This window comes from Pteronotus mesoamericanus, unplaced genomic scaffold, assembly GCF_021234165.1.
Source record: "Pteronotus mesoamericanus isolate MK-2021 breed Mesoamerican mustached bat unplaced genomic scaffold, CSHL_Meso_final contig_591, whole genome shotgun sequence".
Lineage (NCBI taxonomy): Eukaryota > Metazoa > Chordata > Mammalia > Chiroptera > Mormoopidae > Pteronotus > Pteronotus mesoamericanus.
This window is the reverse complement of record NW_026555208.1, coordinates 1,228,028-1,244,769: the sequence shown is the minus strand read 5'-3', so window position 1 is coordinate 1,244,769 and position 16,742 is coordinate 1,228,028.

The following is a 16,742-nucleotide window of genomic DNA, read 5'->3' as shown; positions in this document are numbered from 1 at the left end:
TCTCCAGAGTTTTGCTATTTAAGCCAGCAACACATTCATTTAATTCTACAGACATTTACTGAAATAAGATCTCCAGGAATTCAAAAGTAAATAAAATAGTTTCTGTAGAAGTTTTAGGAGCTCTAGACTGAACTGCAAGGGTTTGTTTTTTGTAAAAATGAAATTACTGATCAAATTAGATTAAGACCCTGCTGTGAGACTCAAGTATACTACCATCCTGAATTCCACAATTCCCAAGTCACCAGTACTATGAGTAGAGGTGTAAGTTCCTAAGCTAGGAAAGTGTTAATTGGTCAAATTCTCACTCATGTCCTAGACTGACTTGGGATCATGGGATCTGAAGCCCATGGGTCCCTCTGGTTCAGAGGCCCTTTGTTCTAACTTGTCTCTAATCCCTGGAGAAAACAAAGGAAGTACATTTCCACTTCAGTCCTCCAAGCTCTGTTTTTTTGTCCTTCCCTACTACAAGCATGATCCTGTGTCTCTTTGGTTCCTGTGTCTGTCCTTACTGATCTTAGGACTGCTTCTTTCTTTTCCTTTGTTGTTTTGTTTTGTTTTACCTAATATTCCATTTGCTTAATATTAATAATCCATCTGGAAACTCTTCAATTTTAAATTTAATTTCATCAAAATATATTATCAGGTATCTCTATAAATTGCAATCATCTTCTCAGCCTGAGTTGTTCTCCCTCCTCCAAAAAATTTTGGCTTCTGGAACACACACAAAAAGTTCCTATAATGATTGGTAGTGATTTTAATAAGTTGATGTTGTAGACTGTATTTTCCAAAGATGACCACAATAATATATTCCATCTTCCATGTTTTTCTGCAGTGTGAATTTACCATTCCCATGTCAACAGTTGGAACTAATTCTACTTCCATTGAATATGGGCTGGTCTTAGGAATTTCTTGAAAAAGACTTCAGTGGAAATGACGTAAAAATGTTGCACTTTCTGCCTGAGTTTCTTGAAAGTCTTGATCACGGTATGCTCCCTGTAGGAACCCAGCTATTTTGTTATGAGAATCCCAAGCAGCATGGAGAAGCCATGTCTAAATATTCTAGTGAATGGCCCCAATTGAGATCCCAGCCAACAGTCAACAAAAACTGCCAGTTATATCAGTAAACCTTATTGAACATTCAGTCCAGGTGGAACTTCAGGGATCTGTAGCTTCATCTGACATCTCACTGTAATGCATGAGAAACTAACTGATCAAATCCAAAATAAAGAACTATGAGAAATAATAATAATTAGCTGTTTAAAGCCAATAAAATTGGGGACAGTTAGTTATAGCAATTAATAAATAAAGCAGAAATTGGTAACAAGAATTGGGGTATTGGTATAGCAGAAACCTGAAACATAACAACTGTAGAACAAGGGAGCAGGCATAAGCTAAAAGGAACTTGAGGAGGCTGTCGATGAAGGTTTGAAAGACAGTAAAGAAATTATCACCTGAGGCTGCAAAAAAAATGTATAAATAATCTACATTTGTAGAAACATTGGCAATACCATAGCTTGCAGTAATATGAAAATAAATACCTAATTAACTGATGGATTTGGACAGGTAGATTTTGAAGCAGAGTACTGAAAGTTCAACATTAATTTTGTGCCACATATGATAAGGTGCAGATAAAGAGACATGAGCTAAAATTAAAATATTTAGTGTTCAAGCAAAATTTAGAGTAAATACAAGGGAGTCATAGCTACATGGGTTCAAATTAAAAAAATGCCTTTTCCTCAGCCTCTCCAAATAGCAAAGAAATATGAATAGATAAATATTTGAGTGTATGCCTAATAAACCTTTTCAATTATAAAAAGAAGCTTCTAAGAGTCTTAAGGAAATTTCCCAGATTAACACAACTGCAGTCAAAATCAGACAGGGGGAAATCTGAAAGATATCTGTGAGTGTGCTTTCTGTGTGATGAAGAAAAAGCTAAAGGATTCATATAGAACTCACTTTTTAAAAAGATAAATGTACAGATGTAGGCATCATTAGCTTGGACTAAAAGGAACAGATTTAGTGCAAAATAAAAGGAAACCTTTGGATCTTCAACTTTCTTGAGCAGGTAGCAGGAAGAGAAAGGTACTCAGCTGTCAATGCAGGTCACTCTTCATTGAGAAGTAAATATGACGTAGAGTATAGAGCCAATTGTCCAGAGGTTGTAGCTAACAGCCAGGAAGAATCATTCCCAAGGAGCAGGATTGGATTCTTACTAAGAAACTGGTGGTATAGTTCTGGCTGTAAGTTAGAATCTTTAATGGACTAGTTGTGAGAGTTACACGACTCTAAAAATGATTATCTATTGTAATTATTCTATCTCTGTGTCACCATCGTATGTTGGCTATATAGACAGCTTATTTCTTTTTTTCTTTTTTTTTTGGTTCTTTGTTTTTTGTTTTCCTTTTATTTATTTTTTAATTTTATTTATTTTTTATTGTGCAATTACAGTTGTCCCCATTTTACCCCTATTATTCTCCCCCACCCTACCTACTCCTACCTCACACATTCAACCACACCCCACCTCATTGTTTTTGTCCATGTGTCCTTTAAACATATAGAGAGAAAACACATTCAATGAGCTGTATTTAAGGAATTGAGCCCAATGAGCCCTATTCACACTTGGCCCTGATTTAGAGGTTGAGATCCTGGACTTTGAAGTAAACCCATAATGAGAATGAGACTTTAGGATCTTAGAGAAGAGATTAATTTATTTTGCATATAGAAGAATAAATGCATTATTCTGGTCAGAGGGTGAAGTGTTTTCAGGTTTTATTTCCCAAAGATGGTTAAAATAATATTTTTCATCCCATATATTTTTCTGCAGTATGATCTTGTCACTCCTACAGGAGGTGCCATTGAATTCTATTCCTCTTGTATCTGGGCTGGCCTTGGCAACTTCCTTGAGAAAAGAGAGCAATTGATGTGACATTTCAGGATTTTCAAAGCTAGACTGTAAGAAGCATGTATCTTCTCATTAACATTTTTGGGCATTTGCTTTTCTTTTGGACACTCTTCCTAGAACACAGCCATCATTCCTGAGATTCCCAGACCACGTGGAAGGTTCATTTTGTTGACAGCATGTCTGAGCTCTTAGTTAATAGCCAGAGTCAATTCCATCAATTAAGCTTAGAGTTGACTACGTCTTTATTCAAAATCAATTGCAGCCACATGAGAGATCCCAAATGACAACTACCCACCTGACCCCAGTAAATCTGTAGAATTATAAGATATAATAATAGAATGTTTTAAACCATTACATTTTGGGGTAATTTTGTGACACCAGAGTCACAAAACAATGTGATTCTCTGTACTCTAAGTTTTTCTCCAAATATCTTGACCATCCTACCTAATCTTAATTCCTTGGAAAACCTTAAAACTGTATTCATAATAAATTGATCCTATTAATTTTTTACATTTTCTCATTTATTTCTTCTCCTTACCACCATTAATCTTATGGTTTATCTTTAGAATTACTATTTAATACAAACACTTCCCATTCTGTATTTCTCTCTTCTCCTTCTCCCTTTTTCCCTCCATAACACAAACATATATCTACCATGTGTACACACACACACGCACATCCACACACACACACACACACACACACTTTATTGAGCTTTTTTAGCAACTCTTTCTGAATTTAACTCTCCACTCATTTTGTACTTGTTGCCAGGGGATGAAAGTTGTGAAAGTGCTGATACAATATTTTAAATTTAGAATTGCTAAACTCAAGAACATGTTTAGTTAGAAAATATGTAATTTGAGAATAAAAAGAGAAACTATTAGTGTATTCGCTTAAACCAGGAATATAAAACTGGACTTCCCTAAGCAAAAAGGGATACATGCCCACCTACTTTTTATGTCTCACAGCAATTATATTACATTTCTTTCCATTTTATCTCACACTTTTTATATGATTATTTTATACCTTTTCTCTCCTCAAACCTCCAATACCTTTCCCATCATCATTTTTAGTCATCGGTGGTCTTGTTTTCACTTGCCTGGAAACAGAGAGGCAAAAAGGAGAAAAGTTCTACAGACATCCACCACTATGCCTCTCACCTATCTATGTCCACATCTTCATTTTTACTTTTCCTCTGGTTACTACGGATGCTAAGATACAATTCTTTATCTGTGCACTAAACTCCATTGTCTAATGTCTACTTAAAAAAAATCATCTCAACAATTCTTTCCTCATTCTTAAATTATCATTCTTCTCTCTCCATTTGATCTTTCTCCATCAATATAGAATTTTAATAATATTTCTCTAATCTTAAAAATTTTTCTTGACTATTTTCCCTCTAGCTATTATCCCACTTCTCTAGTTCCCTTTGCATCTCAATTCCTTGGAAGAGTTGTCTATATTTACTAGTTCTAACTTTTCTCTCCCATTCTGTCTTCAACTCACTCATACTCAAACATTACCACTTCACAATTCTGTCTTTGTCAAGGTCAATAATGACTGCATTTGCTAAAAATAGTGGCCTCAGTCCTCTTATTTGTTGATTTATCATCAGTACTTATATAGTTGACTATTTCCTTCTGTTTGAATTGTTTTCTTTACTTTACTGCAGTGTTTTGTTTTGTTTCTCTCCTACCTCATTGCCACTTCTTATTTTATTTAATTTAGTTCTTCCTCATCATGTCATTTTTATTAGGGATTAGTTTTTGGTGCTCTTTAAATATGTTCACTCTTTCCTTGGCAGATGTGGCTCAGTTGGAGTGTCCTCTGGTAATTCAAAAGGTTGAGAGTTCAATCTTCTGTCAGGGCACATGCTTAGATTCCTGGTTGGGTCCCAGATTGGGGAAGGTTGGGGCATGTGCAAGAGGCAACCCATCAATATTTCTCTCTTACGTTGATGTTTCTCTCCCTCCCTCTCTCCCTTCTTCTCTCTCTTTCAAATCAATTAAACATGTCCTTGGGTGAGGAATATATATATATATTCCTTTTTAAAAATTTCATTTAACTTAACAGTTTTAAGTATTATTATGATAATTCTGATTAGGAAATGTATATCTCCAGTGTGGACCTTTTCTTTCAAGTTTTGACTCATCTCTTCAAGTCACAATTTTTAACCCTTATCCTGCTTTAAAAAATGCCCAGCCTTTAAGAAAAGATTCTAATATGACTGATGTTATTCCCCAGATATCTTATTTGAAAATTTACCTCTACTTTAAGCAGCTGGAACCACTGGTGCTCTGAGCCAATTTCATATTGCATTTTAATTTTTCTTCTTTTTTTCATTTGTATTTTAAATAATTCACTACTTTTGGTCTTTTAATGGTTTATCTTTAGAATTACTATTTAATACAAACACTTCCCATTCTGTATTTCTCTCTTCTCCTTCTCCCTTTTTCCCTCCATAACACAAACATATATCTACCATGTGTACACACACACACACGCACATCCATTTGTATTTCAAATAATTCACTACTTTTGGTCTTTTACTTTTTATTCAGATTATATATTTCTTATCATACTATTGTTATTCCAAATCCCACACAGCACCTTCCTTGCTCTCAATCCATTTCACCATCTTCCTGAGCTTTATTACTGTTGTTGTAAACTTTATTTTCTCTCACATATGCCAAGTTTCTATCCCTTACTCTCATTATTTTCTCCTTCATTTAACCTCACATAAGCACTCTTCTTTCTTAAGTCAGTTCACATTGTTTTTCCTTTCTTATAAGAGTCTTATTTCTTATATTTATTTACTGTATATAATATATATATTACATATTTACTGTATGTAGTGGCAACTACAATGAACTGGGTGGGAACTACAACAGTATGAAAAAGGAAGTAGAAACTATAAACAAGAACCAGTAAGAAATGAAGAATACCATATCTGAAGTAAAAAAAAAAATACACTAGAACTAATCACAAACAAGCTGGATGAAGCAGAGGCCAAATCAGTAAGCTGGAAGACAAGATAGAAAGAAATATCCAGGTAGACAAGCAACACAAAAAAAGACTAAAAATATAAAAGGGCAGTTTAAGGTAACTTCACGACAATATGAAATGCAACAACACTCGAATCATAGGAATACCAGGAGAAGAAAAGGAGCAAGGGATAGAAAACCTGTTCAAAAAAATAATGACAGAAAACTTCCTTAACCTGGAGAGGGGAAAAGCCACACAAATTCAGAAAGCACAGAGGATCCCTATCAACATGAACCCAAAGAGTCCCACTCCAAGACACATGATAATTAAAATGGCAAAATGCAAAGCCAAAGAGAGGATATTAGAAGCAGCAAGGGAGAAACAGATAGTAACCTTCAATGGAGCTCCAACAAGGCTAGCAGCTGATTTCTCAACAGAAACACTACAAGCCAGAAGGGAATGGCAAGAAATATTCCAGGTAATGAGAAGCAAAGGCTTGCAACCAAGAATACTCTGCCCAGCAAGGTTCTCAATGAAAATGGAAGACGAAATAAGGAGTTTCCCAGACAAAAGAAGGTTAAGAGAATACACCTCCACCAAACCAGCATTGAAAGATATGCTAAAAGGATTGTTTTTAAGAAGATGAATAAAAAGAATGGGAGAGAGAAGAACACGGGTACAAAGGTGAAAAAGAGGAATAAGTATCTATCAATAATAACCTTAAATGTAAATGGATTAAATGCCCCAATCAAAAGACATAGGGTAGCTGAATGAATAAGAAAACATCACCTGCATATATGCTGCCTACAAGAGACCCACCTCAGAAAAAAAAGACCTACACAGACTGAAAGTGAAGGGTTAGAAAAAATATTCCAAAAAAATGGACAGGAAAAAAAAAGCCACGGTAGTAATGCTTAAATCAGACAAAATAGACTTTAAAACAAAAGACATAAAAAGAGACACAGAAGGACACTTCATAATACTCAAGCAAAGAATCCATCAATAAGACAAAAACATTGTAAACATATATGCACCCAACATAGGAGCACCCAATATATAAAGAAAATCTTGGAGGACTTCAAGAAAATATAGACAGCAATATGCTAATAGTAGGGCATTTTAACACCCCACTGTCAAAAATGGATGGATCTTCCAAACAAAACATCAGCAAGGATATTGTGGTATTGAACAATGCCCTAGATCAAATAGACTTAACCAATATATATATATAGAACCTTTCATCACAGAGAAGCAAAATACATGTTCTTTTCAAATGCACATGGAACATTTTCAAAGATAGACCACATGATGGACACAGAACAAGCCTCAACAAATTCAAGAACATGGAAATCATATTAAGCATTTTCTTGGACCACAAGGGCTAGAAACTAAAAACAAACCTCAAGGAAAAAACTCAGAAAACATTTCAATTCATGGAGACTGAATAGCATGCTATTAAACAATGAATGGGTTAATAATGAGATCAGGGAAGATATCAACAGTTTTCAGGAAAAAAATGAAAATTAACACACAACAATCCAAAACCTATGGGACACAGTAAGGCAGTCCTGAGATGGAAGTTCATAGCAATACAGGCTTACCTAAAAAAGATAGAAACATTTCAAATAAACAATCTAACCTTAAAGCTATAATAACTGAAATAACAACAACAAACACAACCCAGAGTAAGTAGAAGAAAGGAAATAATCAATATAAGAGCAGAATTAAATAATATAGAGAATTAAAAAAACAATTCAAAGGATTATAAATCCAGGCGGTATTTCTTTGAAAAGATATACAGAACTGACAAGGCTTCAATCAGACTAATCAAGAAGAAAAGAAAGAGGACCCAAATAAATAAAGACAGAAATGAAAGAAGAGAAATGACAACTGATACCACAGAAATACAAAGGACTGTAAGAAATTACTATGGATGACTATATGCCAAGAAATCTGAAAACCTCAGTGAAGTGGACAAATTTTTAAAAATATATAATCTTCCAAAATCAAGAAGAAGCTGAAAGCCTGAACAGACTGATAACAGCTAGTAAAATTGAGGCAGTAATCAAAAAAACTCCCAGCACACAAAAGCTCTGGACCAGACAGTTTCACAGGAGAATTTTATAAAACATTTCTGGAAGAGCAAACCCCTGTCTTTCTCAGACTATTCCAAAAAATCCAAGGAGAGGGAAAACTCCAAAACTCTTCTTATGAGGCCAGATAAAGGCACAACAAAGAAAGAAACCTAACCAAGGAGTTAAAAGACCTATACTCAGAAAACTACACAACACTGAAGAAGGAAATTAAGGAAGACACAAATAAGTGGAAGCATATATCATGTTCATGGATTGGAAGAATTAACATCATTTAACTGTAATACCAAGAGCAATTTATAGATTCAACACAATCCCTTTTTAAATTCCAATGACATATTTCACAGATATAGAACAAACATTTTGAAAATTTATATTGAACCATAAATGACTCCAAATAGCCACAGCAGTTTTGAGAAAAAAAACAAAGTAGAAGGAATCACAAAACCTGATATTAAAGGCCACTATAATCAAAACAGTCTGGTACTGGCATAACAACAGACATATCAATCAATGGAACAGAACAGAAATCCCAGAAATAAAACTGTGCCACTATGGTCAACTAATATTTGACAAAAGGTGCAGGAGCATAAAATGGAATAAAAATAGCCTCTTCAATAAATGATGCTGGGAAATCTGGACAGCTATATGCACAAAAAAAAAAAGAAAGAAACTCAACTTACACCATACACCAAAATAAACTCAAAATGGATAAAGGGCTTAAATAAAAGTTGTGACACTGTAGTAGTCCTAGAGGAGAACATAGGCAAGAATATTTCAGGTATTCCATGCAGCAATGTTTTTGTTTTTTTTTAAGATTTTATTTATTTACTTTTAGAGATAAGGGAAGGGAAAGAGAAAGAAAAGGAAAGAAACATTCATGTGTGAGAGATACTTCAATTGGTTGCCTCTTGCACATCCCCAACCAGGCACCTGGCCCACAACCCAGGCATGTGTCCTAACTTGGAATTTGACCAGGAATTTTTCAGTTCACAGGCTAGCACTCAATCCACTGAGCCACAACAGCTGGGGGCACACAACAATGTTTTCTTCACTACATCCCCTAGAGCAAGGGATATAAAAGAAAGAATAAACAATTGGGGCTACATCAAATTAAAAACTTCTTCATGGCTAAAGAAAATGTCAGCAAAATGAAAAGAGAACCAGATGTATGGGAAAATATATTTGCCAATCATGCCTTAGACAAGGGTTTGATCTCCAAAATACATAAAAAACTCACATGACTCCACACCAGGAAGACCAACAATTCAATTTAAAAATGGGCAAAGAACGTAAACAGATACTTCTCCAAGGAGGACATACAGAGGGCCCATAAACACATGGAAAGATACTCAGCATCACTAGCCATTAGAGAGATGCAAATTAAAACCATAATTAGATACCACTTCACACTGGTAAGATTGACCATCATAAACAAATCAACAAACAAGTGCTGCCGACAATATGGAGGAAAGGGAGCCCTAGTACACTGCTGGTAGGGATGCAGACTGGTGCTGCCACTGTGGAAAATAGTATGAAATTTCCTCAAAAATTTAAAAATGTTACTGTCTTTTGTTCCAGCAATTCCATTGCTGGGAGTATACCCTGAGAATTGTGAAAAAACAATTCAAAAGAACCTATGGACTCCAATGTTCATAGCAGCACAATTCACAATAGCCAAGTGCTGGGAGCAGTCTAAGTGTTCATCAGTAATGAACAGATCAAAAACTGTGGTATATTTACACAATGGAATACTATGTAGCAGAAAGAAAGAAGGAAATCCTACCCTTTGCAACAACTTGAATGGAACTGGAGAACATTATGCTAAGTGAAATAGGCCAGGTAGTGAAAGACAAATACCATATGATCTCACCTATAAGTGGAACCTAATCAACAAAACAGACAAGTGAGCAAAATAGAAGCAGAGACACAGAAATAAAGAACAAACTGACAGTGACCAGAAGGGTGGGAAGGGCAGATAACAGGAGAAAGAATGGGCAGGGTCAAGTCAAGGAACATTGTTAAAGGACCCATGGAAAAGGGCAACGAGAGGGGTTATTGAATGTGGGAGGTGGGGATAGGTAGGGCAGGGTGAAAGTAATAGGGGGCAAATGTGGACAACCATACTTGAACAATTAAAAAATTTTGTTTTAAATGTGCAGGTCTTTTCTGTTGCATATAAAAATTCAGATTTTTCTTTGTAACTAGGTGCTTCATCCTGAATTGGGTATTACAGGAAATATAAAGACATGAGTGTCCTTGGAGAGTCTTTTGTCCATAATTCAAGAGCACAGATCATTTCTGGTGAGTCAGGCTTTCAGTCATAATAGCAATGGGGTGACAGGAAGGCAGAGGTAAAAGGAAAAATTTAGAGATTAACTTCTCCCATTTCCATGGATTAGCACTAAGGTATAAATGTGTGCATACATACAGAGATACTGGAAATTTCCATTTTGGAATATTTTGTCTCATTAAAGTTCATCCAAAGTGAGGAAGCTGGGAATTCCTGAAGACAATCAGGACTGAGAGAAGACAATACCTATACAAAGAGCACATTTTTTTCTGAACTTGATTAGGGAAGGGTTGGAAATAAAAATGCAGAAACACATTGGGATCCCATCAAGTCCTGAATATATTGCCCTCCTATTTCATTGGAAGATTTTCACTTGTTCTTGAAAACGTTCAGCTCCCTACAAATGTAGGGTTGACCTGAGCTATATAAGACTTCCATACACCATTAAGAGACCTCACAATGGTACTTCTGATTCATTGTGTCACTATGGATAATAAGTTTTTAAAACTGAGCAAACAGAGCTAATATATAAATTAAATTATAGTGAAATAGAATTACTCCAGAAAAATCGGAAAACAAAGACTCGGTAGCTAGAAATGGTAGGAACATTTATTTTACGATTGCTAAAATTTAAAGAAAATTGTAATTCTTTCATCAAGTGATTTTATTTCTTAAAGCAAGAGTAATGACATTGAAAATAAACTGATAGTATTTTTTTTTAATTATGTATTTCAGTCACAGTGAGACTTCCTAGACTTATGTGACTTTTTCTCTCCTCCAAATAGGAAAGTTTTCCATCATGACTTTTTCAAATAGGTTTTCTATCCCTTGCTCTTCTTCTCCTTCTGGTATCCCTATTATATGGATATTATCACATTTCAGGTTGTTCTGCATTTCCCTCAATGCCTCTTCATTCTTTTTGAGTCTTTTTTCATTTTCTTGCTCTTTCTGGGAGCTTTTTTCTACCTTGTCCTCCAGCTCATTGATTCGGTCCTAAGTTTCATCTAGCCTGCTTTTGATTCCTTCTACTGTGTTCTTCAACTCAGAAATTGTGTTCTTCATTTCCTCTTGTCTCTTATTGACAGTTCTTATCTATGTTCTTTTTCATGCTGATATAGTTTGCAGTAAGTTCCTCATCGTTTCCCTGTAGTTTTTTGTAATTCCTTCTGAGCTCACTGAATTCATTGAGCTTCCTTAGAACAGTTGTTTTGAACTCAATATCTGATAGTTTACTTGCCCCTATTTTATTTAATTCTCTTTGTGGAGATTCCTCCTTTCCCTTTGACTGGGGGGTGTTCCTTTGTCTTTCCATTATTTGTGAGACTCTTCTTTTCTGCTTTTGCCTCTTAAATTAATCAGTTTTGACTTCCTGATATTGGGGTGTGAACTTCTAAGGTAGGAGACCACTGTTTTTTCCTTCTGGATCTGCCTCTGATGATGTCAGATGTTGACCCTGCCTGACTTTAGGTAGTCTGTTGGAGACTTCCAGGAATCTACTGTCCGTGGTTGTCTCCTTCAGCTGCTAATCTAGTCACTCTGCACTTAGCAGATGAGCTTAGGGACACCACAGGGCGGGGCAGAGTCCCTTGGGGTAGGGGGTTATTGGGTTCTCTCACACTGCTGCTGCTCAGGGGAGTGGTCTGCCTGAACCAAATGGTTGCTGCTGCATGGGGGATGAGTCAGCACTGGGATTCTGCTGGCTACTCTCTCAGTTCTCTCCCCAAAGTCTCCTTTCCCACTCTTTCCTCAGGTGTTTCTAGCCCACTCTGCCCCCACCTTTGCCAATGCCCAGGGTAAGTGGCCGCAAATAAAAATTTATGCGTTGACCCTTTAAATGGCTTTTTGCATCTCCAGCCGCCTGTCTCTGGCAGAGAGCAACCCTGCCACTTTTCATAGCCAGCTATTATCTATGAACTTTTTGGGTTCTGGTGCTGTGGGCTAGAGATCCCTACTTGTGGTTTAGTCCCCACTCTCCTCAGGGGGGTCCAACTCGCTGTTTCAATATGTTTCTGGTGCTGCCGCTCGTTGGGTGCCCCACCCGCCTTCTCAAGTCTCTACCACACTCCTTACCAGTTAGGTTGTGCTAAAGCTGATTCTTCTGTCTGTCTGAGGTTATAAGGCTCCTCTTTCACTATTGTTCAGTTGTTTTTTCCAGGTGATTTCTCCTCAATTTTGTTGTAATTCCAGATTGGTCCTGGGAGGAGGTCAGTGTGACCTCATTCCTCTCATTCCTCTGCTGTCTTGATTCTCCAGAAGCATTTTTATTTGTATTGAGATGGTGCTGATATCTCATTTGTCTCAGATCCACAGAAATGACAACATTTCAGTTGTCCCTGGGAGGGTCCAGAGTAATGTGAACTGTAGAAATATTACAGGGTTGGGTGAGGGATATGATGTACCTTTATTTGTGACATTGTAGTGTGATCTTGAGAATAATGTAAGTGGAAACTGGGAAGAATTAGTTCTGTTCTTGGGAATAGGTATAATACTGCTGAAGCATAATATTTATGTGTGTGTTGGAAAGGAGATGTAGGTTTTAAAACATGAGACAATAAACACAAAATTCTGAAAGAAGGTGAGGACAAGGGGTTTATGATACTGTGATTTCTCCTTACCCCAACAGAAGTGCACATCTAGGTTTTCTAAAAGGTACAAAAAAATTTAACCTTGTGGAAGTACAACATGAAGCTTTTGGCACTTGGACATAAGGTTTATTTAGGAGGAAAACATTAGGGCCATGATATTTTCCTCATGTTCATAAGGCTCCTCCTGAGATTATTTGAATAATTCATGGATTGTTCATTTATTCAACATGAATGTAAAGTGATGTACTATTTCTTGTCAAGCATTATGCCATAATTGGGAAAAGCAAAGATGAGTAGTTATAGTATTCCTCAAGAGGTTTACATGACTTCTGCTTAGGGTACAAGAAACAAATGCATTAACGTAGGCTTTTCTCAAATGCCCTCATTTAATACACTATCTATAAATGACCTCATGCACTCCCTAAATTTAACATGTATAATTGCTTTCTAAGTTTCATTTTTACTCTATTTTGTCACTTAAATGCAGGTCCCTTAATATATTCCCTAATTGAGAAGCTACAGGAACCAGTAACTTAGGATGCTTCATATGTACCTTACACCAAACAAATTGTCTCTTCCTTTATACTCCTTTGTTCATGTTACTAATATCTCTTCAGTCACTGTCCTGACAATACAATATTTCCTTGCATTTCATTCTCTACCAAACTGGTTTAGTCCACACCATTATCGGTTGTTAGTCATCAGAGCTTCTTTATCATCACAGGTCTATTTCCTTGAATACATATGTACCAATATATTTGGTCTCCTCTATCTCAGAATATCCTCTTCCATGATGCTGAAAAGTAGGTAAACTACTGGGTTTACACACACACACACACACACACACAATCGCTTTGCTCTCTGTTTTAGCACTTTGTTCCTGTATGCTGAAAGACAGCTAAAAGTGGCTGAAGTAGGGAAAGAGAATTTGGGGGACAGTTTTAACTTTAATCAAAGATTAATTTTGAATTAAAACTCTAGCATCAGGATTTGGTCTGTGCCATTCTCCAATTCTATTTAGGCTTTCTATATTGACTTTCTCCTCAGTTCATAAATAAAACATGAATCTCCTTCCATAAATTCCATTAAAAAAGAGAACTTGTCTTCCCAGTTATAGAAAGTAATTCTGAGGCCTGCATGGCACTCGCTTACATTGGATCAAGTGCCCATATTAAAGCATCACCATGTTGTTGCTGTGATATAGAAAGCAATATTGGAGACAAGTATCGATATTTTAGTGGAATTAATTTAGTATCAATCTGACGTAGATCATCATAAAATACGATGCATATAGTATTTAGAAGAGCAACCACCATAAACATAGGAAATAGTAAAACTTAAAATTTTATACTAAAAATATCTGTTTAACTCAAAAGAATCTTGTCAATGAGAATGAAAAACAATAAAAACAAAAACAAAAAAAAAGGGTAAGAAATAGTAGGAATATCTTGGGTACGGAGAGATGACCTGAGAAACAAGAAGTCCCAGAACCACATCCAGCTCCTCAGCCAGGAGTAGCAGTTCTGGGAAGAGGTGTTCCCACAACATCTGGATGTAAAAACCAGCATGGACTCAGCCCAGGTGGGATGGAGGGCTAATGAAAAATCTGGCATCTTCTTTGAGGGCTCTGGCACAGAGTCATTCACTCACAGACACTTGTCTGAAGCTCCAGAGAAGAGACAGAAACTTGTAAAGCACCAGAGACATGGGAGAAACTGAATTGCCTGGCTTCAGGTGGAGGGCTGGTGTGGCACCTCTTCCAGGGACTAACGTGCTGGCAAGCCCCGTTGTTCTCTTGTGGAGCCCTGTGTGCACACAGCCAGTGGCACAGGCCAGGGACAAATCTGAGACTCCATTAACCAGGTTAACACCACTCGTGCCCCATCCTGGTTATTCTGAGACCTCATTGCACCCAATTCAAGCCCCTGACCGAATCTCTTTCGGAGGGTAAGGCACACAAGCAGCTGGCCTGCCAGACTGTGCTCCAAATTTTCCTAATATCTCTCAAGTTCCATAAATTTTATACTATGGCAGTATAAAATAAGCAGTGGCTGGCCTCAGTGTGCTTTCCCTATTGCCAAGTGGCCCCAGACTGGCAGTAGTGGCAGTTGATCCCGGTGAACAGCACAGCATCTCCAAGGCACCTCCATGCCCAGCACAGGCAACCACCAACCACAGGTCACTTTGTGGCTCCTAATAGATGGTGTTGGACCAGACAAAGGAAGTGGCTGACTTGGCTTACACCAGATCCCCTCCAAAGAAGCCCTGGTGGCCAGCTTCAGACTGATGAGAGTACCACCTTATTAGAGCCACAAATGACACACCCGCAGGGAGGACACAGCAGGCTCAGGAGCCCCACTCAAATGAACCCCACTCCATGGAGTCAGCTTCTTCACTGTAGTCAATGCCAATCCCCACAGCCACTCATCCTCAGGGTCAATCCCAGCCACAGATGTGTCAACAGTAACTAAGGCCTGACTACAGCAGGAGAACACACACAACCCACACAAGGAACACACCTGGAGCTCTGTGCTCATGTGAACACAAAAACGGCAAAAGTTACTACTACATAAGGCCACTCAGCCAAGACTGGGAGATAGGGCAGGTATACCTAATACATAGAAACAAACACAGGGAGGCAGCCAAAATGAGAAGACAAAGAAACATGTCCCAAATGAAAGATTAGGATAAAACTTTAGAAAAATAAGTAAACAAAATAGATGCCAGATGCAGAATTGTAAACACTGGGTATGAGGAGGCTCACTGAACTTAGGAAAAGAACAGATGATCTCAGTGAGAACTTCAAGAAAGAGGCAGGACCCACAATGAAGCAGATAGAAAGCACAAAAAAAAGACTGAGTAAGAAATGAAGAATGCAGAGAGAGAATCTTAAAAGCAGCAAGGGAAGAGCAGTTGGTTACCTATAAAGTTTCCTATAACATTATCAGCTGATTTCTCACTGGAAACTTTGCTGGTCAGAAGGGATTGGCATTAGTTAAGTGAAGAAAAGCAAGGACCTACAACCTAGATTACTCTAGCCAGCAAAGCTATCATTTAGAATTGAAGGAGACAGAAAGATATTCCCAGGTAGGAAAAAGTTGAAGGAGTCCACCACCACCAAACCAGTTTTACAAGAAATGTTAAAGGGACTTAAGAAGAAGAAGAAGAAGAAATCAAATGGCATCAATAGACCCTTTCAAAGAATGAATAAACAATACATATTCTTTTCAAATTTATATAAAAATTTTTGTATATATATATTTTAGATCATAAAGAAACTGTCAATACATTTAAATATTGAAATAATAAAATATATGAATTTTGATTACAAAGGAATTAAAATTAAAACATACAGAGGAAGAAAAAGTAAAAAATCACCAGGTGTTTGTAAATTAAACAATAATTTCAAAGATACCAAGGGTTGAACAACAACGAACACAATCACAAAGGAAACTTGAAAATAAGTTAAATTGAATCAAATTAACAGATAATTCAGACATATAGAATATAGCGAAAACAATGTATTTATATCATTAAAATGATAGAGGAAAGATTGTGTCATTTAGTGGTCTAAATCCTCACTTTGAGAAACTAGGGTAACAAATTAAACACAATACACACACATGCACAGACACACTCATGTATGCATGTGCATACACAAAGGAAACAATAGAAGAGCAGAAATCAATGATATAGGGAGGTTAAAAATAGATAAATCAATAAAACAATAAAGGTTTTTTAAAATTTTATTGTTCAAATACATTTGTCTCTATTTTCCTCCCACCATTTTCCCCTGCCCCACCCATCCCAACCTCCCACCCTCAATCCCTTCCCCACTTTGGCTTTGTCCATGGGTCCTTTATACATGTTCCTTGACTTGACCC